Raw genomic sequence first — 16,921 nt, 5'->3', positions numbered from 1 at the left:
AGATGAGAGGAGTTCAAATACTATATTTTACTTAACACGCCGAAAACGCAATCATTTCGACACGGGATTGATGCAAAAATATCAAGACAACCGTTTACCCTCCTTCTCACACGACATCGCGGGTCCCGTGCGGACGTCACAGCTCCCGCGTGTCTCGATTTGCACGGGCCACAACTCGGGGGTCACTCTGCAGCCACGGGTGGCCAGTGGAGTTGGGGCTGTCCCCGTGACCTCCCCCGTCGGTCCTGACGTCACCTCGTGGGCTGCCTGTCTGGCTTCTGACCCCTGTGAGTGTCGGGCAGGGGAGCCCACCGCCCACCCTTCTCCATCTTCAGAAGGTTCCGGAAGGTCAGGTGAATTCTCCCAGGTTGCCAGGCCCTCCCAGCAGGCTGAGGCCGGGCCCAGCAGCAGGTGGACAGAGAGAGAGGTGGGGGCGCGGGCACTGAGCGGTACCCCTTTCCCGCCGGCCCGGGAGGCCTGTGCTGCTCAGACCACCCTCGGCCCCAGGGTGATCCGTCACTCGTTTGCTAAGTACTCTAGGAGCATCTCCGCTGGGTGGGGTCCCACACGAGCATTATCCATGTCGGGGCAGACCAGGAGCTCTGGGGGGCAGAATGGGGAGCGGCAGAGGCCTCAGCGAAGGAGCAGCTGAGGTCTGAAGGGGCTGGAAGCACTGGGAACACAGAGACAGCATGTGCAAAGGCCCGGGGGCACCAATGGGCTTGGCCCCCTCAAGAAACTGGCGGGTGGATGTGACTGGTGTGGGGAGGAGCAGGGGTCAGGTGGGACTGACCCGCGCTGGGGTCCTGAAGACTTTAAACGGGGGGACGGGGAGGTGACAGGGTCCGGTCTGCATTCTTTTTATTCACATAAAATAAAATTCACCATTTTGAAGTGAACAAATCAGTAGCATTTGGTACATTCACGATGCTGTGCAACCACCACCTCTGTCTAGCTCAGAAACGTTTCTGTCGCCCCAAAAGGAGACCCTGAGCCCACTGGCAGTCCCTCCCCTCTCCCGCACCCCCTGCGCCCCCCCAAACCCCAACACCCACCCATCGCCTTCCTGTCCCTGTGGGCCTGCTGTTCTGGGCACCTCGTGTGAATGCAGGTCACACATGCCGTGGCCTTTGTGTCCAGCTCCTTTCACCGAGCATGAGGTTTTCCATAGCTTTTTATTTCCAGTTTTTTATTTGCGAAGAATTTCAAATTTAGAGAGAAATTGCAGGAGTCGCACAAGGAACTCCATGTGCCCCGTGCCCAGAAGATTCCTTTCAAGTTCCACAATCGTCTCAAGGACGTCCTTGGTGGCAAAGGACCCAGGCGCAGGATGGCTCGCGGCTGTCGGGACCCCACCTCCCGGGTTTCTCCTTGACTCTCGGCTTTGACCCCCCCGAGAAGTATTATCTGTGGTTGGCAATGAGAAACCCGGTCCCCTTACCTCCGGTTTGCTCAATCCCCATAACGTGGCCAGTCTCCTGGCCTCACTTGGACTTGTCCTCAGAGGGGCTCTGACCACTGCCAGGCTGCCTCCTGCTGGTGGGGAGGAGGAGGAGAAGGGGGAGGAGGAGCGAGGTGGAGGAGGAGGAGGAATCCTCATTTTCATTTCCAAAACTCACTCAGCAGCTCTGCAAAAAATAGATGAGTCCAGGGAGGTGGGGGCCAGGAAGGAGAAGATTGAAGAGATGAGAATTTATGGCACCAAAACACATGTACAAGCAATATTCATAGCAGATTTGCTTATAATGAGCCCGAGCTGGAAACAACAGTGGGTTGGTAGGTCAGCATGCTGTTGTATATCACTCAGTGGAATATTATGCAGCCATGAAAAAGACCTCACTACGGATGTGCACGATGACGTGAATTCAGCAAAAAATCCAGACACAGAAGGAACACACTGTATGATTGCTCATATATGACGTTCAAAAGCAGGCAAGACTAACCTGATAAAACCGGAATAGCGGTTACCCTAGGGAGGGGGCAGAGGGGCCTTCTGGGTCCTCCACCTGGGGGCCTCTGTGGGGGGTATACGTATGTGAAAGCCGATCACGCCGTCCTCTTGACGTTCATGACTTCCTGGACAGACTTCAATTAAAAAGAAGAAAGAATCTGGTTGGAAACTGAGCTCTCCAGCATCCCCTTCAACCCTGACGTCCCGTTTGCATCTTAAGCTGGTCACCCACCCTCGGTTTCCCCATCTGTCGAGTGGGCGCACGTTCCACTCTGGAGCCCAGCCCGTCCCTCCTCCGGCCTGGAGCCCCCTCTGCTCTGCCCCTCCGCCCGGGGTTGGGGGGGGGGGTCCCTGGCCCCTGGGCCCGGCCGAGCCGGCGGCGATGCTGACCCTGCAGGCCGGCCGATCAGCGTGCGGCGGGGCTGTTTTTGCGAGCGAGGCGCGGGCGGGCGAAGGAGCGGGCGGAGGAAGGGTTTATAATGATGATTAGGCCCGAAATTGGCGGAGATTTACAGCGGGGCCAGGAACGGAGGGAGAGGGGGCTGGCGCCGGGAGCCGCCTAATGGATCCGTCAGCTCGTTCTGCTGCTCAGCGGGCCGAGGCCGGTCACCCGGCTTTCCGCTGGCAGCACAAAAGCACTTCAATTTCGTTAGGAAATGTATCAATTTAACTGACTTGAGCGGCACACTGGAAAACCTAATGAATCTGGACTCAATTTTCCGCCACACTGCTCCTGAGGACTGTCGGAAACAATGTCTGTGGTCGGAGGTGACGGGGTGGCCTCCGATAGGCCGGCCGGGCGCCCCCTGCCTTCCCGCCCGGCTCCCGGTCCGTCCCCCGTCAGGGTTAGTGGAGAGCGACGGACCTGTCTACACAACCTGGTGACAGCCCGGGCCGCCACTTCCTAACAATGATGTCATTATAGGTAAATTGGCCTCCATTTCAGCAGGATGATAGTGCTAATTGAGTGAGAAAATATAATACAGGGAGCTGTTGTCTGCAGCTAAAGGGAAGAGGGGACAGACTAAATGGCCTCCCATTGTTGGTGGCAGGCAAGGCAGATGTTGCTTTCCACTGATAACTGCGCTGACATATCTCCAGCTTGTCGCCGCAGCTTCTGCCCGGAGACTCGCGGCTCTGGCGGCAGATGGCTGCGCCGAATGGCCAAGGAGGGTCCCCGAGGCCCGGCGGGGCAGGAGGTGGCCGCCCGGTGGACGGCAGGGGGGCATCCAGGGCCTTCCCCAGGCTCCCTGGGGTCCTGGGGGACCGGATGCTGGACATCCTCTGACGCCCTCCAGGCGCTGGGGGCCGGTTGTCCGAGGCCAGAACGGTGGGGGGGGGGTGGTGCCGGAGAGTTCTGGAAAACACAGAGCGTCTGTGGTCGGGTGTGGATCCTGGTGCTGGGAGGGCGCAGGGCGAGCACTGGGTTAGAGGTGTCGAATGGGCACAAAGGTTGGGGAGAGGCGGGCAGGGCATCCGGGGGGCCAAAGGGCGTCTACCCCAGGGCTGGAGAGACGGGTCCCCTAGAAGGCTTCCCCAGCTGCCGGCCCACTGACTCTGCCCCAGAACGCTATGGGGTGGCACCCCCCCCCCAAACCCTACCTCCCCAACACGCCCACTGCGGCCGACACACCCAGAGCCCCAGGCTCGCCCCCGGAGACCAGGCCCATGGGGATCGGCCCCTGTCAGGATGCTCCCTCCAGCCCCACCCGACACCCTTGGCTCCTTCTAATCGACCCCATCGCCCGGTTGGGAAAGGGCCCCCTACGTTCGGGGCTGATGTCTCCCGCCAGTGCTGCATCCGCCCTGGAGATTCCCAGAGCCGAGGGTCCCCCTCCGGCCGATGCCCTCGACCTGCCCAGCCAACAGCCGAGGGGACCTGCCGCCAGCCCACCCCCACCTGGCTGGAGCGACTAGACTGGGACAGAGAGGTCGTCTTGGGCCCAGGGCTGGGCTAGACCAAGCAGAGGAGGCTGTTCCCACTTCTAGGTGCTTCCGGCAAGGATGCACCGAACCAGCTCTGCGCCTGGCTGTGGGCTGGGCCACACTGGGGACACACCATGACCCAGATGTGGCCCTGCCCTGACGAGCTCCAGACTCACGGGCAGTGCAGGCCCCTAAACCATCAGTGGGGGAAGCATGCCCCGGGGGCTTTGGGAGCCCAGGACAGCAGGACAGGCTTTCCAGGGGAGGAGGTAACAGAGCAGGCCTTGAGGGATGTGTAGGAGTTCGGGGGCTAGGGGAGTGGGGAGCGACCCCACGCAGAGGACACAGCAGGAGGGTGGGTGACGGCCTCAGGCAGAGGCCTTGAGGGAGGAAGCACCCCTGGTCTGCACACGCCGCAGGACTCATGGGACCCCCCAGAGTGACCTGCTGCGTGCCAGCACAGCTCTCCCCCTGCCCGCTGCCACATTCCCACCGGCCCGGGGAGGAGAGGGAAGAGCAGACGTCGGAGCTGCACGGGCCAGATTCGAATTCCAGCTCAGTGCCACTGCCTCCCGGGGGCAGGGCTCCCCCAGCATCGGGGACTGACGTGCAGACAGGCGGGATGCGGCCTCCTGGGGTCACCCGGGCCCTGAGTGAGGCGAGGGCAGGCACACCCACAAACAGCCCGAGGCCTGGGCAGGTGAGGGGCTGCGGCCCCCAGACCTGGGCCTCCAGCTAGGACTCCACACCTTCCCACGCATCCCCTCAGCCCGTCCCTGCCCCAGGCCCCTTTCCCAAGGCCTCAGACACTCTAGAACATGCTCCAATCTTTCTAGAACACACTGCATTGGTTCTAGAACATGCCGACCCCATCCTGGGGCTGGGGATCAGGGATCCCACCCATGCTCTGAGGAGCTAGACTCCAGGCGCATCCTCAATTCCACAGCTCTGATGCCACACGGCCCGCCCCTTCCACCCACCTCCTCTAACCTTGGCCCCTGCTCCTTTTTTTTTTTTTTTTTTTGCGGAGGAAGATTGGCGCTGAGCTAACATCTGTGCCCATCTTCCTCTATTTTGTATGTGGGTTGCCGCCATAACATGGCCACTGCTGAGTGACGTAGGTCCGTGCCAGGGACCTGAACCCAGGCCACCAAAGCAGAATGCAACAAACTTGACCACTAGGCCACAGGGCCGGCCCCTCGGCCCCTGCTCTTGGCTGAGGGCCCCTTGGGCAGATGGTTGAAACTCTCTGAACCTCAGTTTCCTCATCTGTAAATTGGGGGCAGCCAAGTGCCTGGTTCCCTGAGGTCAGCTGAGAATGTGAATTGTGGGGCACGTGAAGGGCCCTCAGGAAGGGGGATCCAAGCTGCTTCCCGGGGCCTTGCTGTGTCCACCCTCGGACCCGAGGGCTCGTCCTTCCTGCAGCACCACGCTGGCCTGGCTGGGCTGGCCTGGGTTTCTGTAGAGGACGGCCTCAAAGCCCCCACTGCCCAGCTCACACCTCCTCTCTCCCCACCCTCCAGCCTGGCCTTTCCCCCCCAGCCGTCCTTCTGGTCATCCATACCACCTGACCTCCAGGGAGGTCAGCAGTGGCCCAGGGGCTTGGGAAGGGGCGTCCAGCGACCAGACGGGCTTTGGGGGTGAGCAGTGAGATTGTGCTGTGGTCCTGGGCACCCTGACCAGGAGGGCAGGCTCCAGTCTGCGTTCAGCTGGGTGACCGGGGGACCCAGCCTCTGAACCGTGCCTGTGCGCCAGCAACTGAGCCCCCACCGACCCCTCCCAGGGGCCCAGAGGGCTGAGCGCTGGGCACAGGTGAGCGAGCGTCGTGAGCTGGGCGGAGAGCTGGCGGGAGACAGGGAGGGGGCGGGCAGCCTGGTGGCAGCTGGAGTGGTCAGCGGTGACTTCCAGGAAGAAAGTGACCAGAACTGAGCCCCGAAGACCAGGTGCTCAGGGACGGCAAGCAGGGCTGCAGCTGCCTGGGGTGCGGGTGGCCGAGGGGCGGCAGTGGAAGCCGAGACCAGAGGAGTGGACGTCACTCCTGCCCTGTGGAGCTGGGAGCCGGGGGAGGTTCTGGCACCGGGACAAGCCCAGCGAGAGCCGTGCTCAGGGAGCCAAATGGGGGCCCCAAAGGGCAGGCTGAGGGACAGGGGTCCTGGGGTCCAGGCAGGGCGGGGGTGCCACCCCAGGATGGTTTCCGGCTCGCCCCGAGGTGGAGGTGAGGCCCCAGCCAGCCCGGCACTCAGAGTGGCCCGGAAGGATTCAGTCGACAGGTCTGTGTGCTGGTAGTGAATTTACTCAGATTATTCTTGGGAACGGGTCGGGGGTCCCAGCAGGGCAGCCACACGGCCCACCTGCCCTGCCAAGCCGGCTTGGAGCAGAGACACCTACAGCTCGGGCCGGCCGGGGTCATGCACACTCTTCCGAGGTGCTGGCCAGGGCAGGCTGGGACGTGGGTGTGGGCTTGTGGCCAGAGAGGCCCCTGACCAACAGCTGGAGAGAGGGCAGGAGGGGTGTGGAGGGTGGGCCGTGTCCCTGGGGAGAGCCCGGAGACCACGTGTGGGTGAGGAGGCCCCACCGGCTGCCTTCAGCAGTAATTGCTGTGCACCAGTCTGGGGACCCCTGGCCTCTCTGGGCCTCCGTCTGCTGCCCTGGGGTCAGGGGAACGTGTGCACCTGTCCCTTGTGGTCCCACCATCCTGGCAGTTGGTGGCCTCGGGGCTCACCCAGGGACGCCCAGCCCCTCCCCAGGTTGATTCAGTGGGACCAAAGCCGGGGTCTGGGCCGAATTCGCCAAGGGCAGGGGTCACAGGGAGACGAGCCCTTGGCACCCCACCTTGTGTCGGCCGGGGGGCCCGACAGAGGGCTTGGCCCCTCCGAGCCCCCAACCTGAGCCAGGGCAGTCAAGCTTCGTCTGCCGCTGCTGGTCCGGGAGGGTAGCGAGGTCCGCGCCAGAACCCCACAGCACAGCAGACCCACTCTTCATCTCCCTGTCCCCACAGCTTTGTTATTTAAAGTCAGGTTAAGGGAAGAAAAAAAAAACCCACAGCCGGGTTTGGCTGGGAAGCCCGAGGACAGGAAAAGTTAGAGATATTTATTTGACAGGGTCAAGGTTGGTGCCTTTCTCTTCTCTCTCCCCAGGTCCCATAGGTGTTAGGCTGAGAGACATTTAATCGCGGGAGTAGCGGTTTCATATCTATAACAAAAATCAAATAATGCAAGATGATTTACTCCCCCTAGCAACCGCGGAGCTCGCCCTTAGCAACCAGGCTAGCCTCAGGCTGCGGTGTAATCAGCTTGAAAATATTTCAATTATTGTGTTGATTTTAGTGGATTTGAGGAGCGCTGTGTGGAGAGCCGGGCACATTCTCCTCGCGACCTGGAGAGGAAGATATTGATTTAAACAGGTGTCAGGGAGGGAAAGTGGAGTAAATTTAAATGCAACGGGAGAGCAGCCCGTCGCGCTCGCGCCCCCGAACAGAGCAAACAGGGTGGGGATGACATTTGGTGCGCCGCCTTGAACGAAAGTGACTCAACTGAACTAGAAATTTCACCTTGAGAATCGTCTCCCCTCCACACCAGCCGGGCAGCCCGGCCGCCACCCCCCACGTCCCACCGGGCAGCCGGGGAGGGCCGGCGCGGCCGGAGAGGAGCCCGGGGGTGTCCTGCGGCTTCAGAGGCAGGAATGGGGACGGCATCTGCAGGAGGCCAGTCACAGTACCCTCTCCCAGCCTCCGTTTCCCCTCTGTAAAGCAGGCCCGTGTTCTCTGAGGGCGCTGCCGCTGGGCTGTCTTCCATGCCACCAGGGTCCCCAGACTCCACCCAGGCTCCCCGGGCCCTCCCTGACCCCTGACGAGCCCGGCGCTCCAGCCTCAGCACTGGACACTGCCACCCGCCCCGACACCTCGCATCACGGCACTGACCCTGCTGGACGCCCAAGACCCACGTCCTCCTCCCCGTCGTGTCCTCTGCCCGGCTCCCTGCTGTCTGCTGTCCATCCTGGGAAGGGAGGAGACCCGGCTGGCAGCCTCAGCCCCTCACCCAGTGCTCTTGCCCCGCACAGGCACCCATCTCCCCGGGGACAGCTCCCCCTTGCCCCCGTCACCCTAGACTCCTCCTGCGCCCCCCAACACTCACCCCCTCGTCTCCGTGTGGAAGTGCCCGGGAAGGCGGCCACGGTGGCCGGAGGGGGAGAGCGAGCTCCTGCCGGCCCTGCTTCTCAGCCCTGGAGCCCTGGGCCGCTGCTGCCCTGAACCTCAATTCTCCTCCTGAGAATCAGGGGGCCCGGGAGCAGGGGCGCGGCCCCAGGGAGCGGGCAGGAAGCCCCCCGGCTCTTCCTTCCCCATGGCACCCATTTGGGCCCTCCTCAGCGTTGGGGGTCGTGTCAGGCGGCTCCAGGCCTCTCGGGCCACCTGAGGTAGAAAGTTCACTGAGAACCCCCAAACCCTGTTTCTGGGGGACACACAAACGTCTCGTGTGGCTGGAGCTCTGCCCTTGGCGTAGGGCTCCTCCAGTCGGCCTGTGGGCACGGGGCTGGCTCCTGCCATCCCTGCTCTTCCCGCCACCCCCACCCTCACCGCGAGGGGCTCTCCAGGGCAGGAGGAGGGGAGAGCCGAGGGGGCGGGAGAGGCTCCCTTGATGCTCCAGCCTGGACGGTGATCTGTCCACAGCCGGCTGCAGGCGTAGCTTCTCCAGACACCCCAGACGGGGTCAACAATGGCTGCTCCCTTGGGGAGCACAGGCCTTTCCCCAGGCTGGACACTGACCCCCGTCCGCCACCTTGGCTCCCCCCACTTGTAAAGTGACAGCAGTGCGGGCAGGTGGGGCCCGGTCCATCCAGCGGGCACGGGGCTGAGCCGTAAGGTCAACACCAGCCCCTGGACTGTCCTGCTGGTGACCCGGGACCCCAGCCTCCAGCCTGGTGCCAGGAGGGAGGCACACACCCACGGCCCAGTCCCAGCAGGCGAGGGGACGGGCCACCAGACAGCTCGGCCTGGTTCATACGCAGGGTTGTGTGAGGGGGCTCCTGCCGCATCTGTTCCCTCCACAGACGGGAACACATGGGCCCTGTGCGGGGTTGACGGGGCCCCGGAAGGAAGAGGCCCAGCCCCTGCCCCCCGGGGGCCACAGGAAAGGCCCCATGCCGCAGAGGTGCAAAGGGCCGTGAGGGACACACGTGCAGCAGGGCAGTGGTCTCTGACTCCCTTGCACGAGAGGAGTGGATGGGATGGAAGGGGAGGGCGGGGGGACTCCAGGAAGAGCCGAGACCAGCGTGGGGGGCAGAGCGGCCGGGTCCAGCAGGCTGGGGCGGGGAGCATGGGGCCGAGAGGTCAGTGGGACCTGGACCCCGGGCTTGGTAGCTACGAAGAAGACAGACAGAAGCTCCTGAGGGTTCTCAGTGGGGTCTGGTGACCAGATCTGGGTTTCTGGAAGGTTCCTCTGGGCACTGTGGGTGGAGAACAGACGACAGGGCAGAGGGAAGCAGGGAGAGTGGTGAAGAGCTCCTCGGCCGTCCCTGTCCGGGAGAGACGGGGGGTGGTCAGTGGAGGCAGACGGTGGAGGACCGGCTCCAGGGACAGCCAGTAGGTGGGCGAGCCGGGTGAGCGGTGGTCTATGTGCTGGGAGTGGGGGACACGGAGGGGGAAGGCTGGGGGCTGAGCTGAAGCAGGAGCGGGTCGGGGATGAGAGCCCCCGGCAGGAGCAGTAGACTTCGTCAGATGAATGGATGCACCCCGAAGGGTGAGCCCCAGGGCTCCTGGACCGTGGGGACACTCCCACTTCGGCCCGAAGTCCCTCCCTGGAGGAGTGCCAAAGGGAGCGGCCGTTTCTGGGGCACCTACAGGCCAGGCCCAGCTGTGACCATGGTGGGGCCAGGTGGTCGGGCGTGGCCTGTCAGGGTGGGGGAGGCTGTCCCAGAGGGCCGCCCCAGGGGGATTTGGAAGGTGTGGTGGTGTCCTGGTTGTCATGATGATGGGGGTGATGGAGGCGCTCCTGCATGGGGCACAGAGCTGGGGGGCAGTGACCAGGACAGCCCCAACATCGATAAGGGCCCTCCTGCCCACCCACCGTGCCCACAGCAGCCCTGGGATGGCCGCTCAAGGACCCGAGATTGGGGTCCTTTTGGAAGCAGGACGTGGGGGTCAGGACAGAGTTGCTCCCTGGCTCCCTTCATGACACGGGGCTTCCCAGGGCCTTGGAGCCAGGATCCCCGAATGGCATCCAGACAGAAGGGGACGAGACCCAGTGCCCGACTGCATGGGACGCCCCAGCCCTCAGGGAGCAACCAGCCCCCAAGATCCTGGAGGCCCCGTCCTGAGCCATCTCCGAGAAAGGCCCCACACCCAGGCCCTCCCTCACACGAAGACCACAGTGACCGTCCACAAAGCTTCAAGAGGAGTGGACAGGGGCAGACGCACCATCGGGAGGGCCCCGCAGGTGGAGAGCTGCCGGGGGCAGAGACCCGTCTCCTCGCCAGGCTCCGGGCCACGTCACCTGGGGGCCTTGCGCTGCTTGTCACCGCTGCTGAAAGCCCACCTTCCCAGCGCCCCTGGAGAGAGACCCCAACCTCACACAGTGTGACCTACCCCCCTCTCTAACCACATCCCCGCCGACACCCCCTCTCAGTGTCTCCAGCCACACTGGCTCCTGGCTGCAGCTGCAGCCTCCAGGCCCCGAGCAGCCCCAGGGCCTGTGCACATGCCATTCCCTCTGCCCAGAGCTTCTCCGCGGATCTCCCCACGGAGCTGGCAATGGATGCATCTGTCCACGTGTCACCTCCTCCCACAGGTGCACCCTGGCTGAAGCAGCTCCCTGTTCCTTGCCCTCAGTTCTATCTTCCATGTGGCACCCATGACCACCTGGTATTATGCAGCATGTTCATTCACGAGCCCCGGGAGCCCAGGCGCGGCGTCCGCTCTGCTGGCTGCTGCGCCCCAGCCTGGCAGGGCTGCTGAGGGATGGGGGGGTGGGGTGAGGCTGGAGTCCAGCTCCCCTTGTTCCCCCTAAGCCAGCGGCCCCCGTCCAGAGGCAGCTCCTCCTCCTCCGTGTTTGCACAGAAGCCGCTCCAGTGCACGGCCCGGAGTCGACTGTGCAGATGAACTGAGTTATTCCTTAACCTTCCCAAACCTCAGCTTCCTCATCTGCAAATGGGGGCCGCAGTGTGCCCTCTGCCTCCCTCTGGGGGCTGCTGGGAGGCTCCCAGGAGCAGGAGCACAGGGGGCTGGGCAGGCGGGTGGGGTGGGGCTGGCGTCACTCTTCTAGCGCCTTCCACCTGGGAGAGCAGAACCTGCGAATATGGTCGTTGCCCGGGAGGTGCATCCGGATCTTCAGATGGTCCCCAAAGTCACTGGGAAAGACTGCAGCAGAGGATGGTGGGCTCCTGGGGGCCCCTCACTGCACACAGGGTGGGCAACCCGCCCAGATCTGGGATTCTGGGACTCAAGGAGGCAAGAGGCCCGTCTGGCGGTGCCCCGAACTCTCTGTGGGACCTCAGGCAAATGCCTGTCCCCAGAGGCCTCAGTCTGCTCATCCACAGAATGGGGTGCGAGCCGGGGACCGGCCACAGCCCACATGCTAAGCCCCAGAGTTACAAGGGCCTCCCCATTTGTGATTGTGTCAAACCAACCCTCGCAATCCAGGGCCTCGAGAACACCCGGAGGTTGTCACCAAATGCCATGCCTTTGTCAGTTTTCAGGGGCGAGGGCCCTCAGCCCACCAGCTCCCAAAGGGCCTGTCTCCCACAGGTAACCCCTAAAGGTCGGGAAGTAGGTGACCTCACTTCACAGGTGGGGAAACTGAGGTCAGACTCAGTGAGGACCGGACTTGCCAAAGTCACCCATAAACAGGACGTGGTTCCAGCACGGCGGTGTCAGTCCCCGTGCCCGCACGTCAGGCTGCCGAACCTGCTGGCCACAGCCCATCCCGGGCTTAACTTTGGCTCCGAATTTACAGCAAAACGCACTTCTCTGCCCAGGTTTCCCAGCCCCTTTGGAACCGCAATATGCTCCTTAAATGTGTGTTTTTATTCCTTTCTCTGTTATAAGTGAAAATACCGTGATGCCATCTGATGATTCACCAGCTGTCTGTGTGCGAGTGGGTGGCGCCATCCGGGAGTGGAGCTCTGGCGGGCGGGAGGGCGGGCTCGGGGTGCTGTCGGGGGTGGGGGTGGGTGGCACAAGCGGATGTCTGCCCAGGTTGGCCCCACATATGCCAGGCCACATGCTTCCGGTCTGGGAACAGGATAATTGTGCCCATTTATCTTGCTGTAGCTGAAAGTGCGAACATTATAGAGGCACACCAGCGTCGGCAGTGGGCAAGTGGGGGTGCAGGTAAAGCGTGCAGGTCCCGGTGAATGCGGGGGGTGCAAGGAGGACACAACAGCTGCAGGGGCAGGGGCCTGACGGCCTGGGCCGCCCCCCACCCCAGTCCCGGCGTCAACAGCGTCACGTCGGGGCTGGCTGACTCGACGAATGACAGCGGTGGGCACATTCTCGTCAAGCAGACCTGTGGCGAGCGATGTCCAAAGGATGGCATACTCACGGGAGAGTGAGAAAAAAGCCCGACAATTGCTTAGTCTGGACCGGAGCTTGCAAATCCAGCCCACAGGCTGACTCTGGCTGACAGATAGGGGGCCCACGTGGTATTTCTGAACGTTTTTAAAGAGTTGCCAACATTTGGAAATCAGGAAGACGTCCTAAGCTGATCTGGATTTCCAGCTTCTCTTGCAAAGCCCGAAGGTCTGGCAACTCTGAGCCCTGGGCTCTGCCTGGTGAACACCCCCAGCCCGGTCCGGCCCGAGAGGAGGTGGCCTGGGTCTGGCTGGGCCACACTGACTGCCGGCTCCCTCGTGCCAGCCCCTGGGGACCTGGAGGAAACCCAAGCTGTCCCCCTGACAAGTCACTTACTTGCTGGCTAATCTTAGGCGGCCTCCCAGGAGGAGGCGAGAGGTCTCCACGGGCAGCTGCACCCTTTAGAACTGCTCTCTGGTCCCCTGTCACCCTCGTCCCCCAGACCCTGTGTTTCTCCGTCACCAAGGGAAGTGTCCTCCCCGTGAATGTGACCCACCAGGACAGAGACTTTGTGTGCTCTGTGTGTGCTGCACCCCCAGCCCCCAGAACAGCGCCCGACACACAGTAAGTACTCAAGCTGTGTGTTCGAATGGGTGGCCCTCTCTTGGGGCTGACACGCCTAGGAGCCCCATCTGTTTGAGAGTCTTGCCTGATCCCCGTGGGCACGTGAGCTTATGGCCCTGCTCTGAGCCAAGACACCCATTTTACAGACGAGAAAACTGAGGTCCTCAGTGGGCCTTGCTGGCTGGCGATGGGGCAGGAGCCAGGGCAGGTCGGAGCCTCTGGGCCCAGAGCCCCCTCCCCGGTCCTCACCATCCTCTGGAATCTAGACTGAACTGCAGCACCAGCCCCGGGACACAGCCCCCCGTGCGCCTGGCCTGCCCTGGAAGGCCCGGGACTCGGCCAGGCTGGGGTGGCGGATGACGAGCGTGTCGCTGACAATCCAGCAGAATGGCAGGCGGGGGGCCCGTCAGGGGTGGGCGGAGGGAGCTTGGAAAGCAGTCCCGGCCATCACTTTGATGTTCAGCCCATGAAACTTCTCAAATTATAAAAGAGAATCACTTTTGAGCCTGTAAGTGGCTCCGAATAAACCGACCTGTCCAAAGATACAATGAAAAACCGACATCGGCTCTCCGTAACAAGGCAGGAAAAATTGTCAGCACTGAGATGAATATTAAAAGCCCTCTCCGTGAAAAACACCCTGGAAATATGTTTTAAGGAGCAGAGTGAGGCAAGGCGATTACGATGGCGATTATCTAAGGCGGCCGGAGAGGCCAGGCCGGGCCCGCAGAAGCCCGGCCTTGGGAAATCGGGAACGGGGGCAACCAGAGCGATGGGCAGGTGGGTGTCGCCCGGTGCACCTGGCCTCGGCTACTGGCCCGGGAGGAGGCCCTGGGCGGCCCGTGACATGTGGTGGCTCACCCTCCTGTCCAGGTTTGGGGCGCAGCCACGTTATCGTGCCGAGCAAGGGTCATCTCCACCTGACCCCTCTGCAAGGAGGGGACCAGGGCCAGGCTGGGCTACGCTGGCTGTGGGCTCCCTTGTGCCAGCCCCTGGGGATCCAGAGGGAACAGAGGGGACAGGCAAGGCAGGAAGTGCCAAGGCCTGGACCCCAGAGTGGGCTCCTGTTGAGGTGGGGGTGGGACTGGGCTCCCAGGAGGAGGCGAGGCCCGTTGGGGGGTCAGGAGAAGAGGCCCCTGCCAGCCCGCACCTCCGCCTGCATCTGTGCAGCATCCTGGCTGTGCCCCTGCAATGGGGGCCTCCCGCCTGCACCCCATGCCCAGCCCTGGCCTCCTACAGGGCTGCCCACTCGCTGCCCTTGCAATCTCCTCCCTCCGGCCCACTGCGTCCCTTCTGGTGAGGGACCCTCCAAATCCCCCTCTCCCAGCAGCCGGCTGGGGCTCAGGCAGCAGGAGGGGGAGGTGGCACATGTGTTGTCCTCATGTGGGCCGCCATGAGAAGGGGATAGAGGTCCCTGACTTCAGGGCATTAAAAGGCTTTCAGGGCACAATCGGATGCTGAGTGCCCCAGCCTGCTAATGCGTGCCTGCTGGGGAAGGTCCTGCCAGGGGATTCTGGGAAAGCTGGACCAGCAGCAGGGGGCAGCCCCCCACGCTGAGGCTTAGCCACCCCTTCCCTGCTTACGTGCACGGTCCCCCTGGACCCCTTGGGGGCAAGGGAAGGGCCAGAGGACCCTCCTCCCTCTGCGGCGGGCCCTGCACCTCTGCTCTATGGCTCACGGCTCCCACGTGGGCTCCCAGGAGGCAGGATGGGGTCCTCCCCAGGCCCTCCCACCCGGCCCCTGGCCAAGCAAACACCTAAAGCCGTCCCGGGAAATCCCGCAGACAGCGCCACCACCGTGTACTGTCCCGACTTCCAAGAGGCCAAGGAAGCTTCTAGAGGTTCAGTCATTGCTGGGGCACCCAGGCAGGAAACCGGTCAATGCTCCTCGCACCCCCGGGAGGGGGGGGATATCAAGAGGCCACAGCCCAGGGGTGAAGCACCTGCCCCCATCAGTACACAGAGCGGCTCCCCTTCTGCAGGCTGCTCCTCTGAGCCCAGATTGACCAGAGCAAGCAGACACAGGGGCTTCTGGAAAACTCTGGGGCCTGGGGTTGGGGGGGGAAGGGAAAAGGGGGCAGGAGAACAGGAGACGGGGGAGGGGGGAGGCAGCCTTGTTTTGTCCTCAAAGCGGCTTTCGTTGTAATTAAGAGTAAACTTTGTAGCAATGTCTCTGCGGCTGTTGCCTCGCTCCGCCTCCCGCGTGATAAATTGTTAATGAGCACCTGTTACAATGCTAATGAAAGTGGGATCCGTATGTAAATAAAGAAAATTTAATAACTTAACAAGGTGGATTAACACGCCCCAGCCTCCTCCTCGGCGGCTCGTCGGGGCCGAAACAGCAGGGCTGCCATCTCAGCAGGAGCTGCGGCTGACGCGTTCACCTCGGCACACTTTCCAAAATATAATTAATATTTTAAAAATTTATAAAACTGAAATCAGAGGTCTTGATTGTAACAAACAAAATATCCATCTTTAATCTGCTACCCAAGGGCCGAGGTGCCCCCCTCCACCCGCCCAGCACCCTCCCCTCGCGGGTTCCACCGGAAAACACAAACCAGCATCCGACAGGGAGCCAGAGGGCAGCTGGTGGGGAGCAGACCTGGGCCCAGGCCCTCGTCTAGTCAGTGCCCTGTGCCCCTCATTGGGACATGTCACTGACTCCCTTAGTGGGGTGGGGTCTCAGGCCTGGTCTCCCGGCCAAACACATTTGTCCTCCTCCCCAGCATCATGGGCACCCCCAGAGCCCTGGGTGGCAAGGTGTGTCTGAGCCGCCTCACCATCCTAGACTCTGATCGTTCTCGGCCGGGGTGGGCTGGGGACCGAGGGAGCCTGGTGGTCTCAGGCCCCAAGTCGCAGCTCCCCCATTCTGCAGAAGAGGTTGCTGAGGTGCAGAGGCCTCTGCGAGGACTCCAGCCCTCGGTGGGGAGGGTCCCGGGGTGGGCCTGGTGTCTGCTGGAGATGAGGATAGAGTCCTTTCTCCAGCTAGGACCTGCTTCCCTGTGGGACGCCCCACCCCAGCAGCCCCTCCTGGGGCTCGACCGCTGTGTCTACTGTCCGCTCAAGGCAGGACGGAGGGGGCGTTGGGATCCTGGCCCCCTGCAGCACCCACCCCTCCTCAGCCCTGGCCCCCAGCTGGTTATGCCCCAGAGCACAGGGCACTGTGCGCTGTGTCAGACGTGACATTCAGGGCGAGGGACCACCAGGCCAGTCTTCTGAGTCTCTGCTGACCAGGAAGGGAGAGTGGGAGAAAACAGAGGCAGAGGGAGCCCGCTCAGCCCGGCCCTCACCGCCCCTGCACCCGGGAAGCCATGGGCTGGGGAGATGGCCCCCAGGTGATGAGTCAGCACTGTGGTCCCACTGTGTGCCAGGCACTGTCCTTGGTGCTGGGGACCCAGGCAAAGGGCCTGCCCTGATCTCCTGGTTGGAGACAGACGATTGATTAAGAACTGAATATAGACTATGATGCCTACAGTGAGAAGCACACCAGGAAACTGGGGGCAGGAAGGGGGCGCAGAGCGGGGGCCAGTGGGGCGGGCAGGTGGCGTTTTAGCCAGCGTGGACAGGCAAGAGGACGTCTGAGCAGACACCTGAACGAAGTGCGGGAGCGAGCCAAGTAGACATCTGGGGAAAGAACATTCCGGAAGGAATACACACAGAGCTACAGCAGGATGGGGCTGGTGTGCTGGGGGATGCAGGGTGGCGGGGCAGAGGGAAGGGAGCCCCTTGGGGCCATGGTGGTGATGGCAGCCAGGGGGAGGTGGCTCTCTGGGTCTGCCTGGCAGCCTCTCTCTCCCTCGGGGACCCTCTCCCCAAGGTGGATCCCACCACCTGCATGGTGAGCCAAGGCCCTGAGGTTTGTTGTGTAACCGGAGCCCCCCACCAGCTTGCCTCAGATCTGCCAGCAATTTAATGCATCAC

This window comes from Equus asinus, chromosome 14, assembly GCF_041296235.1.
Source record: "Equus asinus isolate D_3611 breed Donkey chromosome 14, EquAss-T2T_v2, whole genome shotgun sequence".
NCBI lineage: Eukaryota > Metazoa > Chordata > Mammalia > Perissodactyla > Equidae > Equus > Equus asinus.
The sequence above is the reverse complement of the archived record's forward strand: the minus strand, read 5'-3'. Positions refer to the sequence as shown.